At 41.2% G+C, this 24,467-nt stretch overlaps 1 long non-coding RNA gene across 1 annotated transcript; it reads right to left on the bottom strand.

Moving 5' to 3' along the window:
* Positions 1–318: 318 nt before the first annotated feature.
* LOC125484274 lies at positions 319–3,576 on the bottom strand. Its single transcript, XR_007263111.1, has 2 exons — positions 3,406–3,576; positions 319–577 (listed from the first exon to the last, which is right to left on the bottom strand). It is a non-coding gene; the product is annotated as an uncharacterized LOC125484274 (long non-coding RNA).
* Positions 3,577–24,467: the final 20,891 nt, after the last annotated feature.

The following is a 24,467-nucleotide window of genomic DNA, read 5'->3' as shown; positions in this document are numbered from 1 at the left end:
AATAACGCACCAGTACTTTGTCTGCAGGATCCAGGATGTGCAGGATCAGTGTACCTAATCTTTTATGAAATAGAATGTGACATTTCAACAGCACAAACATGAGCAACAATAGGGTTTGTTTCCCCACCTACTGACATTTTATGATTATGCATCAGTCATAAAATACAACAGTAAGTAGGCTCAAGGGATTTGTAATATAAGTGTATTCCTATTTACCACAGGGGTGTCAGCCTTTATACCAATCAGGACGTGTGGAATGGAACTGGGAGATGTTCAATACTTACAGTCAACACAATCAGACTTTCAAATGTAATACTCGTGGTTATACATTGTTTAATAAAATTCACATCAAGAAATTGGATCTGTGAGGCCTTTTGTATTCACACCAAATAATTTTTTTTCCCTTATATTACTGTGTGACATTGCAGATTTGAACTGTGTAGTACTGTGGGTCCAGAATCATTGCAACACATTAGAGAGAGTGGAAGGACGGCAATTGGCAGAACAAAACCTGGTGCCTTCATAATAGTCAACATCGTCCCCTTGAGTGCGGTGTCATTGTATGATTCATTGGTTTCTGCAAAAAAAAATCAGCTTAAGTTTCAGATGAAATAATACAAAAGGTTGTCGAATTTTAAGAGTAAGTGAGTTGAGTCCATGACCACTGTGTACTGGGGTGTACATCCAATTTTATACCATAAACACATCATGCTAATTTTACTATTGTGTTAAATCTAATCTGAATTTTAGAATGTCATCAACCTATTCCACAGTGTTAATATTTTCAAGGGATTTCTACAGTAATATTGTGTTTCTATCTTTGGTGCAGGTGTTACAACTATAAGAGTAGAAAATGATGTAATGGATCAATTTTTTTATAGCATCTTCCCTCTATTTATAATGTTTTTTAAAAAATTCATTAATGGAACACTGGCATCACTGTCTGTGTTAGCATTTATTGCCTATCTGTAGATGCCCTTGCAAAGGTGGTGTTGAGTTGCCTTCTTGAACCCTTGCAGTCTACGTGATGTAGGTTGACCCGCAATGTTCTTGGGGACAGAGTTCCAGGATTTTGACCCAACAACGGAAAGAATGTGAAATAGCTCCACAGTGACAGGTATCCTGTCCCCAAGTGTCCCCTTATTTACACATGGAGAGTCCTTGACTTTAGTACTGCCTTTACAAAGTCAGCTATAGTGTGCCAGAACCTCTGCCATTCCTCTTTATATCTATCAGCCAGGGGTCCCTGTATGGACCGGATTAACAGTCCCAATTAGGGAATGCATATTCTATGAGGTCCAGCTGGCTGATCTTGTTACAATCATAACAGAACAGCAACATATTTCCAAGTCAAGATAGTGAGTGGCGTCAAGGGAAACTTGCAGGAGGTGGTGTTCCCATGTATCTGCTGTCCTTGTACTTCTAGATGGAAGTGGTCATGACTTGGAAGGTGCTGTCCATCCTTAGTGAATTTCTGCAGTGCACCTTGTAAATAGTACACACTGCTGCTACTGGACATCGGTGATGGAAGGAGTGAATGCTTGTGGATATGGTGCCAATCAAGCGGGCTGCTTTATCCTGGATGGTGCCAATCTTCTTGAGTGTTGTTGGGGCTGCACTCATCCAGGCAAGTGGACAGTATTACATCACACTCCTGACTTGTGTCTTGTAGATGGTGGGCAGGCTTTCAGGAGTCAGAAAGTCAGTTACTTGCTGCAGTATTTGTAGCAACTGACTTGCACTTTGTAAGTTCAGTATTTATATGATCGCATGAGTTTAGTTTCTGGTCAATGTTAACCCTCAGGATGTTGACAGTGGAGAATTCAGTGATGATAATGCTATTGAATGTCAAGGGATAATGGTTAGGTTCTCTCCACTTGGATATTGTCCAGGTTTTGCTGTATTTTGACAGCTGCAGTATCTGAGAAGTCATTATAGGTGTTGAACATTGTGCAATCATTGGCGAACATCCCCTGCTGACCTTATGGTGGAGGGAGGGTCATTGATGAAGCAGCTGAAAATAGTTGGACTGTGGATGCTATCCTGAAGGACTCCTGAAAAGATATCCTGGAACTGAGATGACTGACCTCCAGCAACCACAGATATATTCCTATGTGCCGGGCACAGCTCTAATCAGTGGAGAACTTGTCCCGATTCCCACTGATTCCAGTTTTGCATAGGTTCACTGATGTCTCTCCTGGTCAAGTGCAGCCTTGATGTCAAGGGCTGTCACTCCCACCTCACCTTAGAATTCAGCTGTTTTTCCCATATTTGAACTAAGGAGCTGAGTTGCCCTGGCGGAACTCAAACTGGGCGTCGCTGAGCAGGTTATTGCTGAGCAGTGCTGCTCGATAGCACTGTTGATGACATCTTCCACTTTACTGTTGAGCGAGAGTAGGCTGATGGGCTGTACTGGATTTATCCTGCTTTTTGTGTACAAGACATACCTGGGTAATTTTCCACACAGTCAAGTAAATATCAGTATCGTAGCTGTGCTGGATTTTGTCATGATCAAGCATCATTTTTCATCCAAGGAATGATCATATCCACACACAAATGTTAAAGTTTCATGAATTAATTGGATCAAGGTCACTTGGTTTGAATTCTGCCTTTCTCTGTCTCTCTGTTTTTCCATGTGACATTTTCATTGTTCGGGGTTGCTAAATAAACAGCATAAATCATGATGTCGCAACGAGTCAAGGCTGGAGGTAGGGCGGCACAGCGGCACAGTGGTTAGCTATGCTGCCTCATGGCACCAGGGACCAAGGTTTGATGCCAGAATTGAGCGACTATCTGTGTGGAGTTTGCACAGTCTCCCCATGTCTGCGTGGTTTCCTCCGGATACTCCAATTTCATCCCACAGTCCAAAGGCATGCAGGTTAGGTGGATTGGCCAGGGTAAATTGTCCAGTAGAGTCCAGGGATGTGAAGGTTGGGTGGATTACCCAAGGTAAATGTGAGGATGAGATGGGTCTGGGTGGGACAGTCTTTCGAGGGTTGCTGCTGATCGACAGGCAGAATGGCCTCCATCTGCACTGTAACAATTCTATGATTCTAGTCTTCAAGTACCACCTCAGCTGGTGGAAGAATTGAACCCATGCTGTTGGAACTATTTTGCACCTTATTTTGAGCTAACTGATCACCCGTTCAGCTCAAAGAGATTGTGGAAGTCTCCTTACACCCGCTCTTGAACGTTAATGGGTAAGGCGGGCAATTCTTCAGGGAAAGTTCTAATGACTAATGAATGTTAGTCTCCTTCCCTCTTCATTTCAACATGTAACTGAACCAGTCAGTTGCCTCTGAGGATTTTTTTGGCTACAGTGTTTCATGTTTGCATTTTCTGACAGAAACAGCCCAACATTGAGATGCAAATCACTGAACACCAGCTTTGCTGGGCAGGACATACCATTCCTACGCCTGACGCCAGTCTCCAAAAACCACTGCTCCGCTGCAACAAGAGATTCCCCGGAGGGCAGCAGAATTTCGGAATATTTGCAGGGCATCTCGGAAGGGATCAAACACCCCTGCTGACTCATTGGAGCCTCTGGCATGTGACTGATCAGAAATTGAAAAGATTTCATCTGGAATGAACATATTCAGAGATTTAATTGGGAACACACAATGGTAATGTTGAAGCATTGATGAAAGAGTCCACAAATCTCTAAACAAACCCAGTCTTCCCAACGCCAACCGCTTCCTTAGTGAGTTCATCCTTAATTTTTCCCATGTGCCAGAGTCTGTAGATTGTGTTTTGGACTTATCATCCATTTCAGAATGCAGTGAACCTGAGCAAATCACCCTTGGGATGCCTAAGAAGGCCAGGAGGTTATGGTATTAACGTGGTTGTGGAAGTTTCACTGATTTTATCCTCACTGCCAGAGAATGAAAAGGACTAAAAGACAGGGCCAGAGCAGACTTATTAAACATATAATTTAAAGCGCCCAGCCGTAGAATGAAAAATAATGCAAAAATAACTACATATTGTTTCATTTAAATCAGAAACCAGGACAGTTTCTATCATGCACATATCAAACTGTATTGCGGAAGTTACAGGATGTTCCCATTTATTTCCAGTTTTATTAAATTATTGATCAACTAATAAACTAGCTGCTCACTATCTGGGTATTGTAATCACAAGGTGATAACAGCAGGGCAGTGCTTTGTTGTTCTGTTGCATCTTCTAGATGTGCCAAGTTCTTTTCTGTTTGTTAAGGGAGGGGAGAACTGAACACATGAACTTTGCTCATTTACATTGTTGACATGTGCGAGAGACAATGCAAGAAAGTAAACACAGGAATAGACCATGCAGCCTGTTAAGCCTGCTGCATCATTCAGTATGATCAGAGCTGACCTTGAGCTTCATTTTCATGGTCTCGCCCATCTGAGACACCATAGGTTTGTCTACCCAAGACCTAGCTATAGGTAGTGATGGAGCATCCACAACCTTCTGGCGTAAAGAATTTCAAGGATTCACAACTCTTTGAATGAAGATGTTTTTCCTTATTTCAGTTCGAATTAATCTGCCTTTATCTCAAGCCTGTGAGCCTGCCTGTGCATTAGATTTCCCTCTCAGAAGAACCAATTTTTCAGTATCTTCAGTCCCTTCAGAATCTTGCATGTCTGAAAAAGTTCATCTCTTATTTCTTCTAAACTGTACAGGATAAAGGCTTAATTGGCTCAGCTTCTTATCCCACAGACTAATTTAATGAACCTTCACTGGACTGCCTTAAATATGAAACAGCACCCAGTATTCCAGGAATGGTTTCACCAAAATGCTGTACAGCTGCAGCAAGTCTGTAACATGCTTGCACTCCAACTGCCTCAGAATAAAACCATCGCACCATTTAAAACAACAACAAAAACAGAAGCTGCTGGAAAAGCTCAGCAGGTCTGTTAGCATCTGTGAAGAAAAAAACCAGAGTTAACGTTTCAGGTCTGGTGACCCTTCCTCAGAACAGTTCTGAAACATTATCTCTGATATTTTCTTCACAGATGTGGCCAGACCTGTTGAGCTTTTCCAGCAATTTCTGTTCTTGTTGTTGTTTTACAGCCTCTGCAGTTCTTTCGGTTTTCATCATGCCATTTACCTTTGTAATTATTTGCTGGAACTGCATGCTAATATCTGTACACCTTGTTTAAGCACAACCAAATCTTTCTGAAAACCAACATTTGCAGGTTTCTGCTATCTTTTTACCCACTCACTTAACCTACCCATATCTCTTTGTAACCTCTGCATGGCTTACATTTTCACTTAACTTTGTAGAGTCAGCACACTGTCTCTTTGTCAAAGTTTGTAGATTGTAAATGGCTGAGACTGCTCTCTCCCCTCCACAGCCTGCCAATTTGAAAAATACCCATTTTTCTTGAAAAAGGTAATGGCTCTGAATAGGTTAATGATTGAATCCCTGCAGTATGGAAGCAGGTCATTCAGCCCATCAAGTCCATACCAACCCTCTGAAGAGCATTCCACCCAGACCCAACCCCCTATTCTATCCCTATAACCCTGCATTTCCCAGGATACTCCACCTAGCCTACTCATCTTTGGACTGTGGGAAGAAGTCAGAGCACCAGAAGGAAACCCTTGCAGACACACGAGAACATGCAGACTCCACACAGACAGTCACCCAAGGCTGGAATTGAACCGGGGACCCGAGTGCTGGAAGGAAGCAGTGCTAACCATTGAACCACTGTGCTGCTCCAATGTTAATGCTGGAGACTGTGTTGTGTTTTACCCAATATGATGATGCCATGTAGTCTTGCTGGGGAAATTGGAAGAGCAACTCATGATCTTGTAGGGGGTAGAGATGTTAAACCAATTCCACGAATATTTATTTTTATCATTGAATATCTTTTGAAAATCCAGGTATGTTATGCCCACTGTTTCCCCTTTATCTACATTCCTAGTTCCATGCTTAAAATACTCTAATATATTTGTCAAACAGGACTATTCTTTTGTGAACCTCCCCCCAACTGGAGTTCAGTGAGCAATGTGACCAGTGAAAGTTTTCAGATTCCCACATTACTGTTAGAAACCCCCTAAATGGTTAAACATTGTTCAGTCAGGCGTAAGTGGACTTTTAATGGTGACTGGATTAACAACATTTAACTGATCCTGGAAAAATACATTTATAACCATGGCATGCTGTTAAATGATGGATGAGTAGATTTTTAAAGCTAATTTTTTTCAGAATATTTTAGCTGCTAATTAATTCCATGTGCATGTCCTAAACTTTAAATTGCGCAGCATTACATTTTTTAAAAAGAAATTTTATTTTATAGCTTTTAGTTCCGTATAGAGAGGGACTGGGAGGGAGTTATAAAAATCTTTTCGTGATAGACTGCTTGGCCAGCCTGATGACATCACCGCTGTTCCATGCTGGGAATTCCCCAGGAAAGAACACTCTAATCATTTGCAGTAAACTTCCATACTGATAGAGGGGGAATGACTTGCACCAAAAAGTTTGAGACAGAATTTTTTTTTTTACATTGCATGGAGCTGCAAATCTCATTTAGTCCTAAAGGTAAGTAACCCCACAGGACTGATACATTTTGTATTGGCAAATCATTTCCTATAGGATTCTTGAGCAATTACCCCTCTGCCCCCATCCTCCCACATCCTATGAAACTCTGGGAAACCATGTATGCTCATGAGCAACACAACATGGCCTTCAGATTCAAAAGATTAGTGCCGCATTCATACGTTTTAAAAGCAGCATTGTGTCTGTGTAGAAGTGACCTAACTTCTTAGACATTAGAAGGTGTGGGAAGTATTTATTGAAAATGCTACTACTGTATCATCTTCACTTGCAGTTCAGTCTCTCAATTGTCTTGTACAAAATTTGGATTAGAAACGTCACAGATCAATAACTAATTGTTTTTCTATGTGTCGATGAAGCAACCTTATGTAAAATGCTATCGAATCATGCTATGCTCTTAATCTTTATAGAGTCATAGAGTCATACAGCACAGAAACAGACCCTTCGGTCTAACCAGTCCATGCCGAACATAATCCCAAATTAAACCAGTCCCACCTGCCTGCTCCTGGCCCATATCCCTTCAAACCTTTCTTATTCATGTATCTATCCAAATGTTCTCTGAGTGTTGTAATTGTACCCGCATCCACCACTTCCTCAAAAAGTTCATTCCACACTCAAAACACCCTCTGTGTAAAAAATTTGCTTCTTATGTCTTTTTTAAATCTCTCTCCTCACACCGTAAAAATGTGCCTCCTAGACTTGAAACCCCTTATCATTGGGAAAAAGACAACTACCATTAACTCTATCTATACCTCTCATTATTTTATAAACTTTTATCAGATTGCCTCTCAACCTCCTACGTTCCAATGAAAAAAGTGTCAGCCTACCCAGCCTTTCTTTATAATTCAAACCTTCCATACCTGGCAACATCCTGGTAAATCTTTTCTGAACCCTCTTCAGCTTGATAATATCCTTCCTATAATTGGGCAACCAGAAGTGGACACAATATTCTAGAATAGGACTCACCAATGTCCTGTACAACATCCACATGACTTCTCAACTCCTATACTCAAAGGACTGAGCAATGAAGGCAAGCATGCAAATACCTTTTAACCACCCTGTCTATATGTGACACAAACTTCAAAGAATTATGTACCTGTACTCTTGAACATTTGAACATTTTTGGTAGAGTTTCCATTGTAGGGGTACTCGAGAAGTTGGGTGCATATTATGTTTAGGTTTGGTTGCTGAATTAAATTTTTTGCTTGGGTTTCCAATCAAGCACATTTGTGTAGCACCAAAAGTCAAGTCTTCTATGAACGAGCACAACTACATAGTAGTCTAGCATATAATGGTTTTTCAACCATTGAAAACAAATTTCTCAACCTTTATGTTGAATCAGTTATAGTGCTTGACGTATCAAAAGTTATTGGGAAGTTAGCAGTGTACTTTTAACAGAAACTGTTTAACAGCACAGCACCAGACTTGAACACTGTAATTAAATACTTACTAAGCATTTCAAATTGACCACAGCTCAGGTCACAGTTAATACTTTGAAATTAAATTCTGTAATTATTCAATTTTTGAAAGTTACATGAAGTTTAGAGTACAGGAACAGAGTTATTCTACCAGCAGTGATGCTTATGTGCTACACTAGTTTCACACTTCCGAGTTGATTTAATTCATTTTATCCTAATAATGCAGTGCTTCTTCTTTCTAGATCATGAAACAATCAACTTCTCCTTAATTAGTCAGGTTTGGAATATTATCACTCCTACCCTCAGCATCTACTAAGCACAGAAGGATTTTCTCCAGTGGGAGTAGGCAGATTAGAGTTGATTGCTGCATAACAGCATAAAACAAGTAAGTCATTTGGTCCCTTGAGCCTGTTCTGCCATTCAACAGCTGATCTTCCATTCCAACTCAACCTTCCCACACTATTCCCGCATGCCTCATTTTGGAAAAAAAAATCTACTTTGAATATACTGAATAACTGAGAATCCATAGCCCTCTGGAATAGAGAATTCCGAAGTTTCACAATCCAGGGAAGAAAGAAATTTCTCATCATCTCAATCCAAAGTGGCCATCCACTTCTTCCAAGCCTGTGACCCTGCGTTTTAGATTCACTAGCCAGCAGAGATACTTTTCACAGCATCAACCCTGTCAAACATGATAATGCATTAATTTATCTCGGACAACTCCCCTTTTGCTTTAAAAATTCTCCCATGATATGCACCAGATTTCTAAAATGACAGCAAGAACCACCCCCACAAAATGCCTTTAAAAATTTTGCTATTTTAAGCTATATTATTCCAGTCGCTGGGTTGTATTTTGGTGATATTTAAGATGAGTTGAGACTCATTCAAAATTGTGCATTGAAGTATTAGTTTTAGCTCAGGGACTTTGTGCATCAGAGGCTTTGCCATTTAGTGATGTCATATGTTACATATACAGATGGTCTGTGTCCACAATTATCTTAAAGACATAAAGGGTAAAGATAGAAAGGACTAAAACAGATATTATTAGGTTGGTAACTCTTTACACACCTTGTCCAATTTTGTCTGAATTGAAATCAACAACGAATCTGCTTTTACTTGACTTGTTGACCTATTGGGTCCTCATTTCATCCACAGAGGAGACCAGGACATTTTAAAAATTCATTTGTGGGATGTGGGTGTCGCTGGCTCAGCCAGCACTTATTGTCTGTCCTTAGTTGCCCTTGAGAAGGTGATGGTGAGCTGCCTTCTTGAAATGCTACAGTCCTCCTTCTGTGGTTTGACCCATGATGCCATTAGGAAGGGAATTCCAGGATTTTGATCCAGCGACAGTGAAGGAACGGCGATATATTTCAAAGTCAGGGTGGTGAGTGGCTTGGAGGGGAACTTGAAGGTGGTGGTGTTCTCATGTATTTGCTGCCCTTGTACTTTTAGATGAAAGTGGTTGTGGTTTTGGAAGGTGCTGTCTGAAAATCTTTGGCAAATTTCAGCAGTGCATCTTATAGATATGACACACTGCTGCTACTGAGCGTCAGTGGTGGAGGGTGTGGATGCTTGTGGATGTGGCATCAACCAAGCAGGCTGCTTTGTCCCCTGGATAGTATTAAGCTCCTTGAGTGTTGTCAGAGCTACACTCATCCAGGCAAGTGGGGAGTTTCCATCACACATGGTATAACTTTTCTGCTAGCTCTGGCTAGAAACCAAGTATGGTTTTATCACCATATTTGTACTCTCCTCCACCCTCATTGTCCCATTGATCTCTATTTTAAAGCACGCAAAGACCACTTTACTACCTCAACTGGATGAAAAAGAAAATCAATGAATAGTATCTCTATGAAAAGGAATAAAAGCTCCTGCTTGAAGGAAGAACACCGAGGGAAGATATTGGGATCATTTCTGCATCCTGAGCTGCCCCGCCCACCCCGACCCCAGTGTGACCAATTAGTCTGCCCCTTCTGCACTTGCCATCCATTTAGGGGCAGTGAGTGGGTTGTTGTTGGCGCAGAATCAGTTCAAACAGAAACAAAACAAGTATCCAACCAGAAATATCGAAAACATAGAAAACAAGAGAAGGAGTATCTGTTCAGCCCTTCAAGCCTGCTCTGCCATATTCAGATTGGCACTGCACAAGCTGATAAATATGGATCCTTTATTGTTTCTTCCTAGCAGATTCCTTTAGCTGATACATGTGTGTATGGCAACACAAATGGGCAAAATGTACAATGCAGTTTTCAATACATTATGTCTGCAGAGGTGAAAGGGCTAATCAGAAGCTGGCATAAGATGGGGACTGGCAGCATGCACAGTGAGAGAAATGGGACTGTAGCTGTACATGGCCTGGACAATTATCGGGAGCGTAAAGAAAGAGAGGTGGGAAAAACGCTGGAATTTTTTAATGCATAACAAGCTTGCTAACAGCAAGCTCCAAGGAAGACTGCAACACTGGCAGTCTAATGACCAATTCACCTTTTGTACTTCCCACCGCTGTTGAACAGGTCCCAGTTTGTTTGATTGCTCCTGTAAATGGGAAGAGAAGACTGCCACACATTTCATTACTTTTCTTGCATCTGCAAGGTGCTGGGGAAATTGAAGAATTGGTCTTTCGCTGCGGTTAAATTAACAGTCGATTTTACCAGGTAACTTTGGTCACACTGTTCTGATGTACATATTGCAGAAGATCTTCAAGAAGAAAATGAAATTCGTGAGAAATTATAGAGGAGAGAATTGAAACGTTGAAAAACTTGTTTTGCAATGGACATTGCTGTTTCTTAATGTTGATTTTGTTTTTGTGTTCAAGCTGTACGCAGCAGTTAACACGACTGGCAGTTGGGGAAATATATTATGATCAAATTTAGGCTTTTGATTTTTTTTACAGTTGACTTTAGTTGAATTGATTGCAGTCACCCTGGACACTGTTCAAATATTTTTGGAGATTGTCTGATTCCTCTCTCATCCCAATTAAGGAGAAAAATAGAGGATACTAAGTTGAAAGTCTTTGCTAAATCGAGATCAGTGAATATGTTATTGGAGAGCACAAAAATATTCACTGGGATGTTGCCTGGGCTGAAGCATGAAGAAAGGCTATGAAGTTTTTTCATATAAAGCTGAATGGCGATCTGATCTTTGTCTACAAAATTTTGAGGAGCATAGACAGGGTAGATAGGAATAAGTTGTCCTGTTACCAAGGGGCAAATATTGAAGCTAAGGGGCATGAGATTTAGAGGATATTTACAGTGTTTTTCTCACACAGAGCATGGTGGGAATCTGGAATTCACTGGCTAAAAGAGTGGTAATGGCAGGAAGCCATCCTAACATTTAAGAAGTATTTAGATAAACACATGAAGTGTCATAGCACGCGAGGCTATGGACCAAGTGCTGGGAAATGGGATTAGAGTAGATATGTGCTTGGTGACAGCCATGGACATGAAGGGCTGAAGGGTCTCTTTTCGTTCTCTAATACTCTATGACTCTGGCTGGGACATTGTTTTAAAATTGAATTTGATAACAAATCTTCACAAAATTCACCCACACATCAACTGTATTTCAGAGCTGTCAGGTTCAGCAAAGTCATGTGAATGGTTTTGCAACTGAAAACTGATGTTCTCCGGAGCATAGGGGTGTTTTCTTGATTTGTTTTAGAAAAATAAGTGGTGACTGCTCAAAATAATTATTTTGATCAGTGTTTAATTCCCAGGGCTTGGCTTTGGATATGATTGACCTCAGATTTCCTGTGGCAAGTCACTACATGGTGGCTGCTGTTAGTTAAACTAACTGTTGTCCATTTAATCTCAACAGTATTTTAGACCACCAGTGGTTCGAAGAGGGTGATGAACTAACACATGAATAAGACAGACTACTGCTCACCTCCTTGACCAAGGCCATGTATTGTGTTCTCTAGGACTGAGGGTAGAATGGTGGATTGCACTTGCAACTGGCTGTGTTTACCAAAGGATGCTAACAGAACTTCATCAAGGCAAAGTGGCACAAAAGTGCACCAATTCACAGTTAGAGACTCAAGTAAAACCAAAATACTGTGGATGCTGGGAATCTGAAATAAAAACAACAAGTGCTGGGGAAATCGGCTGCATCCATACATCGAGAAACAGAGTTAAGGTTTCAAGTCTAATTTGACATTGCAGAGTGAGAGTGGACTCGAAACCTTCGCTCTGTTTCTCGCTGTACAGATGCTACTAGACCTGCTGAGTTTTTCCATCACTTTTCTTGTTATTATTTCAGCGTTAAGGACTACCTCACGTCACGATGAATGAGCACTGCAGGTTTGTGGCATGGCTTACTGGAAGTGATCTGCCTAACATTATTTGAGCTCTGGGTTTCCTTAGGACCAGCATCAGCTACACAGCGGAGCCTAACTTTGCTGTTTTATTGACCTTGATTGTGGATGGCCCTCTCCCTCAGTCTGCAGCTGTGATGAATTTACAGCTAAGTGCTGCTGCCCAAGGCTTGTGCTTTGTTTTCTTTTCTGTGATGTGTAAAGGCACTAGCATGAAAGTGCTCAGTTAAGGACCGTCAAGTAGCCTTCAGCTAATCACAGAGGACTTAAAAGGAAGCAATAAGACACCATTTAAATGACTCAGATATTTGCCTTTTTAGCACCAGACAATAAATAAGAAAAGAAAATGCATCAAAATTTGGCTGAAAATTTTTGAATTTTATTAAACATATCATTAGTAACTTTAGTAAAACTGATATTGCTAAGAGCTTAATTTATCTAGAATCCCAAATTAGAACTTGATTTTAAAAATGTAAAGGGAAAAGATGATGTCTTCTTAGAAAAAGTTGACAGTGGAAATCATCAATAAATTGTTTTGAATGCAGTAATGTCAGGTAGGAGAAACATAAGCTGTTCTGTACAAAATATTCTTTGGTTAAAAACGTGGGCAAACATAGTCATTTTTATAGAGTCATACAGCACGGAAACAGACCCTTTTGGTCCAATATGTCAGTGCCGACCAGACATCCCAATCTGACCTAATCCCAGGATCATCCTTTTGTTCTAACAGAGGTTGCGCAGTGCAGCCACAACATTTTTGATGTGGCATTTGCAAAGATTTTAAAAGGCATGTTGTCACCTTGCAATCAAGGTCACGCATCCATCACACATATCTTCACAGGATGCATCTTGTGCCTTTCTGCTTGCTTTCTTAGCGCTCATTCATTTTATGCTCACTTGGACACTGCCGGCCTCTGTCTATTTCATGCTGCTTTCTGAGCGCACCCAAACTGACTTCAGCACCGACGTACAGACAGACATACAGCTTCTTTCTGGGTCACGTTGCTTTCTTTATACACAGAGTCTTTATTACTTGGTCACAGGCCACCAGTCTCTGGCGCTTGCATTCATTTTTAGCAGCGAGGAAGAGGCGGGCGGGCAGCTTGTCACATTGGGGAGCACAGAACAATCCCGGGGATGGACATGTTGCCCAACAATATACCAACTTCAGCATGTGCCTGCAGCTTACACAACAAAAAAGCTCTGCCCATGCTTTGAGAAAATCACAGTCTGTCAATGGAGAATGGTCCTTAGTGGGGTGATAAAAAGCTATAGTTAATCAGGGATTACTACCACAGTCAATTAAGGGATTTATCTGATTACACCACAGGGCTTGACCATGGTCACTTTGTCCTACCAGAGTCTGCGACTGGTGTCCTTGTTCTCGTGGGATTGGACCACAGTCAGTCTTGCAATGTGCAATCATCACTGACTCCAATACTCTCACTCTGAAGGTGGGCGTAAGTGTGAAATGATGGCCATCGGATCTGCACTGAAGAGCATCCCGCTCAGACCCACACCCACACCCTATTCCCGTAACCCCGCATTTACCACGGCCAATCCACCTAACCTGCACAGCTTTGGACAGCGGGATGAAACTGGAGACACTGGAAGAAGCCCATGCAGACACGGAAGCGTGTGTAAACTCCACACAAAGTGACAGTCACCCAAGGCTGGAATCGTACAGGGCCTTGGTGAGACCACGCCTGGAGTACTGTGTGAAGGTTTGGTCTTCTTATCTGAAGAAAAATGTTCTGACTATGGGGGGAGTACAACAAAGGTTTACCAGACTGATTCCTGGGAGGGCAGGACTATTATATGAAGAATGACTGGTTTGGTTAGGATTATATGCGCTGGAGTTTAGAAGAATGAAAGGGAATCTCATAGAAACCTGCAGGACTGGACAGGATAAACACAGTAAGGATATTCCTGATGTTGGGAGAATCCAGATGCACAGCTGACAGTCTAAGGATATTGAGGACTGAGGTGAGAAGAAATTACTTCACAGAGAGAGTAGTGGGCCTGTGGAATTCTCAGCCACAGAACATGATTGATACCAAAACATTGAATGTTGCCCAGAAAGGGGTTAGATAAACTCCTTAGGGCTAAAGGGATCAAAGGGTATGGGGAGAAAATAGGGATAGGGTACTGAGTTGGATGATCAGCCATGACTGTATTGAATGGCGGAGCAGGTTCAAAGAGCCAAATGGCCTGCTCCTCTTCTACTTCCTATGTTTATATGGTTTTATGACAAAGCACTTTAGCTGAAGGGAAAATGCTGCCCTAACTGTTGACTCAAGAAAGCGTGCATCTCACCATGTGAAATATTTTTTTCTATATCTCAAGAAGCTTAAGTCTCCTTATTGCCAGCAAAGCAAAATGATTGTTTCATGACAGCAACGACTTCTTGATAAAATCTGGACTTTACTTTGTGATAACAATTGGGAAGTGTTTGAAATTCAGTCTGAGAGCTTCTTATCCAATGATTGCAAGTCATCAGGCACTCGTATCAGGATAGGAATTTGGCCACTTTACGTATATTTTGTGTCATTTAAACAGATGACAATGGAAAGGATGACATGCTGCTCCCTGATTCTTTATCCATGTCAGAAAGAAATGGTTTGACAAATTTTTTTTTTCCAGAATGACAAGAAACTGGATTTTCCCAGCCCTAGGGAGCTGTGAGTTTGAAGGGACAGACCAGAAGAGAGAGAAAGAGACTCCAGTGGTGTCATATAGATCACTTACTGGAAAGAAGCAGTCTGACTAAAGGAGAGGCGGAAAATCTCTTACAGCCCAACATGAAGGTCACAAAGAAACTAAAAGGTTGGAATGTTGCCCTCCCACGAAACAATAAAAAAATTGGCTAGCATGGAGGATAAAGTTCTCCTTAGATAGCTCAACTGGTAGAGAGGAGGACTGGAGGAAAAAGGGAGGTGAAAAAACACAGGCAGGTAACATTCAGGAAAATCCAAATGTGCTCTATATAAGTATATTAGAAACAAGTTGAATGATCAGCAAAAAGATAGTGCCCATTAGGGACCAAAATGCCAATCTGTGTGCAGAGCTGGAAGACATAGATGAGGTAGTAATTCACTACTTCTAATCTATATTCACAGGGGAGAAGGATGATGCAAGTCTAGAAATCAACAAGGGTCACCATGATATATGTGAACAAATTATCATTGAGAGGGAAGAGATATTGATGGTTTTAACAGAATTGAAATTGAATTATTCTCAAGGTCCAGATGAGAATTTCCCAAGGCTGCTATGGGAGACATGGCAGGAAGTTGAGGGGTTCTGACAGTAATTTTCAAATCCTGTCTGGCCACAGCAGGGGTACCAGTCAACTGGAGAATAGTTAATGTACTGCTTTTATTCAAGTTGGTTGTTAGGGACAAATCAGGTACCAACAGGCCAGTGAGTTTATAAGGATAGTCAATCTGGTTTTATAGGGAGGGGAGATTAGTCTCACAAATTTATTTGAATTTTTCAAGGAGGTGACTAGGTGTGCAGACGAGGGTAGTATAGTTTTGTAGTCTACATGGACTTCAGTAAGGCTTATGACAAGGTCTTGCATGGCTCACAGTGACACCCTGCCCAGAAATAACAACTTCAGATGGGGTGTGACATTGTCATCCCAGGATAAGATCAGTGAAATAACCACATCATGGCTTGGTCATGATTTCCTGTTGACAGTGGTGCAAAGGTACCCCACCCATTTTTACACCCACCATCTCACCTCAGCAGCAAAATGATGGAATAGGTTGTTGACATTGCTAGAGGTGGCACTTGCAAAGGAATTGCCTGCTCACTGACACTCCATTTGAGTTTCACCAAGGACACTGAGCTCCCGACCTCGCTTCAGCCTTGGTCCAAAGATGGACAAAAGAGCAGAACTCCGCAGTGGAGGTGTGAGTTTCTGCCATTAACATCAAAGCAGCATTTGACTGAATGTGGCATCAAGGAGCTCTAGCAAAACTAGAATCAATGAGTTTCAGGGGGCAAACTCTCTGCTGGTTGGAGTCATACCTGGCGCATAGGAAGATGATTGTGGTTGTAGGAAGTCAGTCATCCAGCTCCAGGACATCTGTGCAGGAGTTCTTCAGGGTAGTGTCTAGGCCCAACCATCTCCAGCAGCTTCATCAATGACCTTCCCTGCACCATAAGGTCAGAAGTGGGGATGTTTGCTGATGATTGGACAATGTTCAATGCATACATTCCAAACAATGACCATCTCCAATAAGAGATAATCACCACCTTCAAGTCACTCACTGATTTGGAAACAAGGACAAAATCTTCTTGGGGTCTGAGTGACGTGGGCAATGATGAGATTTGTGAAAGAATCAGATGAGAAGTCCAGCAAAGCTGATCTCGATGTCGGGAGTATCTTGCTGCATCTTTTATGTAGTGGCAAGGTGAGTTCCTTACCAGGCAGCGATATCTGTCAATAGCTTGATAAATGCCTTATTAATACTGCCACATGTCTCATGAAAATGCAGCTTTCTATGTTACCCAATGCATGGAATAAGCTGAAAGTTAAGAATTCTCGCCGTGGAAGTCAAACAGATACCTGGCAACTTCAGATTACTACTTGCTCCAAAGGACCTCCATGTTGGACACTGTGCACTGACATCTCAGGGCATGCTCCATGGGCACTGGCCACACATGCTTATTGTCTATGTGTAACAGGAAAAAGGTAAATGCCTTTCTCCACAGCCCCAGTATAAGTGCCTGCTGTTTTCTCTCTGACACCTCACGCTCATTCTATCTCTACTATTAAATCCATTTTCCACCATGTTCGACGATTCTCAGTACTGTCTGTAACATCTTGCTTCACTCGCTGCTACCCATCCCAACCTCCAACACCACTAACCCTGCATGCCTTCTGTGCTGCCTATTCACTCATTCAGCACACCTCCCCACACAATCTGAAAGAAATGGCTGTGTCACTCTCCTTTATTTCCCGTAATACTGCCTCTTTCTCATTGCAAGGGAAAAACAGTCCACAATAAAGCAGAGGTGGCTGCCCAACATTTCGCTTCTTACAACTTATGTGGAGAGCATTTTGACTCTGACCACCCCAGCCATGTGGCTGACTGACCATATCCAAGACCCTGGACTGGTATCTGTCTTTGATGAAGACTGATCAGTCCACGTCACAATTGCAACCATTGGAGTGGAGTTGCTCATTTTGGTCCAAGTTGATACAGAGATATTGAGAGAGCAATTCACTGGAAGTGAAGAAAAATTTCCTGACAGGAAGGGCAAAAAACTAGATTGCTTTATTGAAAGTATATAGGAGGGATGAAGAGAAAACATTGTTCTTTTTATGATTATATTTTTGTTAAAAATTTAGTGATATTGAGGAAAACATTTATTTTAACATGTAAGTTACTCTGGAAGTGCTAGTGACATGTGCTTTAATAGTGATTATAGTAATAACCAATACATCACTCAACCCAAGCAATTTCACCTGTTGTTGCTGATGGTTTTGTTGTATAAGGCTGTTTATGAAAAGGTTAACTGATATCACAAGAAAAGTTTCACCCATCATGATATAAATGCCCATTCCTGGGAGGAACAAAGCAATTCTCCTGTTTTCGGCAGTGTTTATAAGGCTAACAGCATGTAACTAACAAAAATCATATGAACTTAGTGTTAGGTTGAGCCTGCTGTCTGACAAGAGACAATCATGATTCTTAGACGTACTATAACTAAGACATCATGTGAGCATCATTACCATGTGGTGTCAGTAGCCTAGACAATACCAAAAAGAAGGATTAATGGTGGTAGATCTACCCAAGATATCCCCGAACATATTCACCATTGTAAGATGGTGTCAGACATGAGGTCTGTCCAATTGTAAGTGGTCTTGTCATATTGTATTCTCAGAAATTATCATTTTGGATTTCAGTGTACAAGTTGTTTTTTTAAGTTGGAAGGGTATGAATACAACCCAAGATTTTAACATTCTGTTATCTTATGTGGCTTTATACTATCTCTGTTGGAGAGGTGTAAAAACAATTGTTTAATAATAGCTCAGAGCAGTTGAGCATATGTAAGACCTACTCAGTGCGATACAATGCACAATATTAAGCTAGAAAGACCTTGCATGAGCAATGCTTATCACTTGCGCATTTATTGTTCTTTCCAAGACTTTGGGTCTCAAAGTTTCTTACAGGCAATCAAAGAATTTTGGTAGTGCAATCTCAGTTTTAAATGAAGGGAAATGTGATCTTGTGGATAGACTGTTCCTGTACACCAAAGGTAGATACTTTTGAAAACAAGCTGGAGTCTTCTAAACAGGTGGTGAAGCCACTAAAGGTGGTCTCAAGCATCCTAGCTTCAGTTAACCAGGGCTTCAGATTAACTGTTGCTTTTCTGTTGGAAGTCCATCAGAAATGATCTCACAGCACATGGAGTATAACACATAGGTAAGTTTCCAAAGAGCAAGGGCTGCCGACTGGACAAACATAGCAAAGATCTTTTTCTAATAATACCTGGATGGGATATTTGTAGGACAAACTCTCCAAATATCAATGCTCAGGAAAAAAAGCTGCGATCTGCTTTCATTTAACTGGGTAATGACAAGTATGGAAACATTTTAGCACACAGTATGTGCTTGGAAGATGAGGCTCTTCAGTCATAAAGCTATCAGCATGATGCATTCTGCCAGGTTAATCCTAATTAATAACATGTTTCTTCATGATAGTTGCATGTAATAATATGATTTATATTGTGGATTTGGCTCCATATTTAAGGGACAGAGATTGAACAGCATAATAGAATCATTGTGGTTTTTAATGTTTGTTTCTGATTTGTTAAAAAGAGGTATTCATAGGATTTGGTTTTGGTGGCTGGGTAAACCTTTATTGCTCATCTTTAATTGCCCTGGGGAAGGTGGTGGTTAAAACAACTGTACAGAGGCCAGTATCCCATCACAAGTCACCTTTTATTTACACATACAGAGTAAATGGACTCTAACTAGCCAGCCCAGTGCCAGTGCCTAGAATGAGGAGACTCCCTGACACTCCAGTTCATATACGTCAAGTAGGGCTCCCTGATTGGCCCAGGTTGACAGCCTCAATCAAGGATCTCATAGTCAATGAGATCCACCTAGCCAACCTCGTTCCAATCACTGCAGTGGTGACCTGCCATCCTGAACTGTTGAAGTCCATGTGGTGTAGGTACCCATAGTGCTGTTAGGTCTGGAGTTTTAGGATTTTGATTGAGTGAACGTGAAGGTATGGCAGGGTTGTGTATGACATGCACGGAAGCTTTCAATTGTTGGTGTCCCAATGCAAAAGCTTTAGATGGTAGATGTAACAGATTTGGGAAATGTTTCCTAAGGAGCCTTGGTGAGATACTGCAGCACTTCTTGTAGATGGCGTACACTGCATCCACTGTGGACGGATGGTGAAGGGAGTGAATGTTGAAGGTCATGAATGTGGTGCCAGTCAAGCGGGCTGCTTTGTCCTGACTGGTGTCGAGCTTCTTGAGTGTTGTTGGAGCTGCACTCATCCAGGCAAGTGGGGAGTATTCCATCACACTCCTGACTTGTGTCTTATGAGTAATAGACAGGTTTTGATGAATCAGGGGATAGTTTACTCACTGCAGAATCCCTAGCCTCTGACCTGTTCTTGTAGCCACAGTATATATGTGTGGCTGGTCCAATTTAGTTTCTGGTCTACAGTAAACCCTGGGACATTGATAGCGGCAGAAGCTATTGAATGTGAAGGGGCTTTATTAGGTTGTCTCTCTTTGTAAGTGGCCTTTGTCTGGTGCTTTAGTGGTGCTAATATCTTATAATTCATGAACGATGTTAAACATTGTGCAATTGTCAGTGAACTTCCCAACTTCTGATATTTTGAGGGTAATTGCTGAAGCAGACGAAGATAGTTGGGCCTAGGACAACCTGTCATGGTCTACCTTGTGGTGTAGCCTCAAAGTTGCCCTTGCTCAGTGTATGTGCATTTGGATATGTATGTTTCTCATCCATGGAGTGCAATCAATTTTAAATAACTAGCTGCAAGCTTTTTGTATATAAAAATTAAAATTATGATTTTTCATGCTGTTATTCTTGAGGTTACTCAAGAAACTGTCTCACTCACACTCACATCTGCACTAAAGCTAGGCATAGATGAAATTGAAAGCAATGTTCAGAAATTGGATTCAAGTTCAGTCTCTACTTCGGTTGTTTCATAGTCAAGTTGTTGCATTGTCTGATATAAAGGCTTTGAAACTGCAGTGATTTTTTTAGCAGTTGTGATGTCTGTTCTAGTCGACCTGATGGAAGTTGTTTTCACGGGTTAAATTTGGAGATGAAATGAGGTTGGGGAGAGAGAAAATCTTTGGTTCTTTCTTAAAAGGCTGTGGGAAGACACTTTGGCTGCCCAGTTGACTAAAGCAGCCTAAGAACTTTTTGCTGAATTGTTCTTTCTCCCTCGTTGGAAATAATCTGATTGTGATCGTTTGCAATTCTTCAAGGAAGAAAGGTGATCGTGAGTGATGTGACCTGGAAAATCTGCCAAGTCATTCTTCATGTAAGGCAGCAGAGTAAATCAACCAACTGAAGGAGTAAGACTCCAAAAGCTTGTGTTTTCAAATAAACCTGTTGGACTATAACCCGGTGTCGTGTGATTTCTGACCTTGTCCACCCCAATCCAACATCAGCACCTCCAAATCATGTCTGTTATCCCTTCTCCTAACCACTGTGATGGCTCTTTATGTTGTTGTATGGTTGCAGAATCAATCACAGACAGCCTGTGGTTAGTGTAAAGTACTGTCACCAATCCTTATTTTTGCATTAAGTCTAAGGGCCTGTTTGATGAACAGAGGCTGATCCACAAGTGAGTCTCAATGAGAAGTGGTGGATGGCTTAACAACAAATTGTTTTTTGTTGTGTGAAAGCGGTAGGTACAAGTTACTTTGGCTAGTTAGAAATCATTATAGAGACTATCTGGAACCAGAGATATATTCAGAGTGAGAGAATCCTTTGTTGTGCAATGCAGGGGTGACCAGACAGTGGCCCTTCACAGTACACTACCAAGGTCAGTAGAGATGAAACTTAACTCACGAATACACCTTCACTCTCACATGTTCTCCCACTAGCACACACAGAGCAGGGTTACAGTTGGTTTTTACACATCTTGTTTTGGAGATGACTAAAGGGAATGTGCAAAAAAAATTCTGCAAGAGGTAGAAGAAGGGTCTAGGCCCGAAATGTCAGCTTTCCTGCTCCTCTGATACTGTTTGGCCTGCTGTGTTCATCCAGCTCTACACCTTGTTATCTCTACAAGAGGTAGTTTACTTTTGAGGTGGACAAGATAGTCAGCCTCCTCTTCCTGCTACATCTCTCTCTGTGTTTAACATTTCCCAGACATCCCATAGGTTATACACAGGACCTTTCCAAACAGCATTGAAATTACACCTACAGTCTTTTTGTGGCTGTGCTTGTCTTCTCTTAAGAAACATATTTTGGAATTAAGCTTAAAAATGTCCATAGTGCGTCAGTGTTGCGATCTGTCATCATGGCATTGTATACTGATGCTGTTTCTCATGGGGTTGGATTTTTGGTAAGTAAGATTTCTGTTTGCACAGCCATTCTTGGAATGAATCCAACTGATGTATTTTTTTTTCTCCTGCACAGTACCTGAAAATGATCAGCTGTAAATCAGACCCATTTCAGTTGAACTGCTAATAAACATTTTGAAGAATGATCATGTCGAATTTTAAGAAACTCATTTAGGGAGAATTTAATGATCTCCAAATTTTGAATCCTGCTCTTACAGCACCTGCAGTTTTGACTTGAATTTGTCAGTGATTCTCGAATGTTCACACAGCTGTTAGATGTGAGGCACAAATTGAATCCAGGATAGAGATTTAAATTTATTCGAGAAAAGCTCCAGGGTTTTCAGTTATGACAAATATCCCCTTACCGCAGAGAAAACCTCAACCTTCTCATCAAAGTGACAAGGTGGCCTTGAGAGTGAACATCTTTCACGCTTAGCATGAGTGCATTTCTATTAAGTTCTTGCTGTCCCTTTCATTCAGTATTTTGTCTATGATTTAAGTCATATCTTTCCTCTATGCATTTGAGTGTCATTTTTTTGTGTACAAAAGATAGAGAAGGCTGATCATTCTGACGATTAAGAAAGCTATGATTGTAATGAACTACATATTTCTGAATTGATAATCTTAATTCTAAACTGATTAAGTCATGCCTCAGTGATAAGTGGGAGGTAGGGACTGGTTGTTTCAGAAGCTGGAATGCTTCATCTTGATTGTTTCCCCACTTTTCCGTCATAGACCAATCTCTCTCCCAGTTATTCTGCCAAGGAATAAGGCTTCTGAACCTAAAGTAGAACCAACAGTACGCTGTCATTCACAGATGTTAAAAGCAAGAAAAGTAGAATGGAGAAAGAAACAGACAGTTGACTGGATTGCTGTTACACTGTATTTTGTTTTGAGCCCGCAATACCCCCTATTGTAAAATCTTATTCCTGAGTTGAGATCTTCTGAACACCTTGCCTGTCCCCGAAAACATTCCAATCCCAATGACTCTGGATTTTTTTCAACCTCCTTGTCTTTATTCCCACTCTTGGTTGACTGTGTTTTCATCTAACTGGCCACATGGTCTTGAATCCCCTTCCTAACTGCTTTCTTTCTTCAAGAGTTTCTTTAAGATCTAGGTGTTGGATCAAGCTTTTGTGACTGGCCCCTCTTAGTAATTCCTTGATGGGTCTGTCCCATATTTTAAAACTAAAATTACTCTTCTGCAAAGCATATCACTGCAAATTATTTTTAAATGTTTTGTTCCAGTTTTATGATCCCACCTACCGAACAAATCATATCCCAGAATAGAACTTCGCTTGATAGATTTTCTTTAGTTGAGTGAGTTGATGTGGTGCTTAGTCTCTTAGACATGCTCACATGAGACTGTCATTAACAACAGAACTAATGTTCCTTACACCAAAGAAGAATAAAAAAAAGGGTTATCTAAATATAGAAAACAGTTGGCAAATTCCGAATGAACACCATCTACAAGTTTGCCGATCACACCACTATAGTGGGACGGATATCTAACAACGAACAAGTTAAAATACAGAAGGGTGATAGAGGACTTGGTGATGTAGTGCACTGAAAACAATCTGTCTCTCAACATTGGAAAAACTAAAGAATTGATCATTGACTTCAGAAAGAAAGGAGGAGAACATGTCCCCATCTACATCAATGGAACTGAGATTGAGAGTATGGAGAGCGTCAAGTTCCTCAGAGTGACGATAACCGATGACCTCACCTGGACTTCCCACATAAATGTGACAGTCATGATAGCTTACATATTGATGGTTATCAGTTTTGTTTTCAGTTCAGAAGAACCTAGAATTGAAACAGGATTTTCAGCTCAATTCAGTTCAGAAAACACCAGGTTTGCTTTTAGAAGCAAATTTAATTTCCGCCCCAGAAGATGTTGAGGCAGTTCATGGAACAATGCCTCTTGGTCCTCAGGCGGCTCAGGAAATTTGGCATGTCCATAAGGACCCTCACCAACTTCTACAGATGCACCATTGAAAGTATACTGTCTGGCTGCATAACGGCCTGGTATGGCAACTGCTCTGCCCAGGACTGTAAGAAACTGTAGAAGGTGGTGTGCACAGCCCAAACCATTACAGAAGCTAACCTTCCATCCATGGACTCCATTTACATGGCTCACTGCATGGAAAGACTGCCAATATTATCAAAGACCCATCCCACCCTGGTAATGCTCTCCTACAGCCTCTTCCATCAGGCAGAAGATACAGAAGCCTGAACACACGCACCAGCAGGTTCAGGAACAGTTTCTTTTTACTATTGAATGGCCTCTAGCCTCAAATAATGTAACCCGCAGTGTAACCTATATGTCTCTAAGTCTTTTTGATCTGTACGTCCTTTGCTGCTGTTTTCTGCCTGTACCGCTCATAAACAAAGCTATTCACTGTATTTTGGTACACATGGCAATAAATCAATCAATCAATCAGTCAGTCAATTAGAATGATCTTAAAGCACATATTCCCTGCGCTAGCCATTACAGAGAGACCCAGATCCAGAGAAATCACATCCATATCTGAACTCTTTAGCAATCTACTTAACTGACCTTTTACAGTTTCTTTGGCTTGGACTGTGGAGACAATTCAATGAGTCTTTTCCGAAATTAACTGAAATT

This window comes from Rhincodon typus, chromosome 10, assembly GCF_021869965.1.
Source record: "Rhincodon typus isolate 14 chromosome 10, sRhiTyp1.1, whole genome shotgun sequence".
In the NCBI taxonomy this organism is placed as follows: Eukaryota; Metazoa; Chordata; class Chondrichthyes; order Orectolobiformes; family Rhincodontidae; genus Rhincodon; species Rhincodon typus.
Note: the sequence above shows the minus strand (reverse complement) of the source record. Positions and strands in the feature narration are given on the sequence as shown.